We start from the raw sequence: 722 nt of genomic DNA, 5'->3' as shown, positions 1-722 counted from the left end.
TGACAAGTCACCCAGCCTGGTCAGAAGGGCCTAAGTCACCAGCTGGGATAGGAAGCTGAATCAGAGGGGGCAAGCCTAGAGCTCATGGAGGAGGCTGGAGGGGTCTGACCTATGGATGGAACTGACTGGGGGTGGGGTGTGAGTTACAGCTCCAGGGAATTGTCCTTGACCCATGTTTCAAGGAGCTGGACACAGGAAAGGCGGACCTCTGATGGGGTCAGGGTCTGTGATCCAGTGACTAGCAGAGAGGCCTCCTCTTCCCTGATGCCTCCCAGACAGGGGCCTCAGAAAGCTGGTGCTGGGATTTTTGGGGTGTGGGTGGGCAGGGACCTCAGAGAACTCAGGGTTCTCCCCACTCACCTCTCTGATCTCGCCTGCAGGCCAGCAGCACAGCGTTGCTTTTGCCCGGGTGAACCCCCTGAGGAAGGTGCCGGGCCTTGAAGGATGGGGACTTCACCTTGGCTGAGAGGTTACCGGTCCCTGGGCTGCTGCCAGGCCTTGTGGGGCCAGTCAATCGTCTGTCTGTTCACTGTTGATGGCTTGGATCATGGACTGTGGGCCCTGCACCAGCCCCAGGGTGAAGAATGGGCTGAGGCAGGCAGAGGTACCCAGTGTTGAGAGGGGCTATAGAAGTCCCCTCCTGCATTGTACAAATGAGGAAACTGAGGCTGGAGGAGGGGAGGGACTTGCAGAAGGCCAAAGGGCCCAGTCTGCTCCAGGCC

This window comes from Mandrillus leucophaeus, unplaced genomic scaffold (assembly GCF_000951045.1).
Source record: "Mandrillus leucophaeus isolate KB7577 unplaced genomic scaffold, Mleu.le_1.0 Scaffold820, whole genome shotgun sequence".
NCBI classification, from domain to species: domain Eukaryota; kingdom Metazoa; phylum Chordata; class Mammalia; order Primates; family Cercopithecidae; genus Mandrillus; species Mandrillus leucophaeus.
This window is presented reverse-complemented; position numbering follows the sequence as displayed.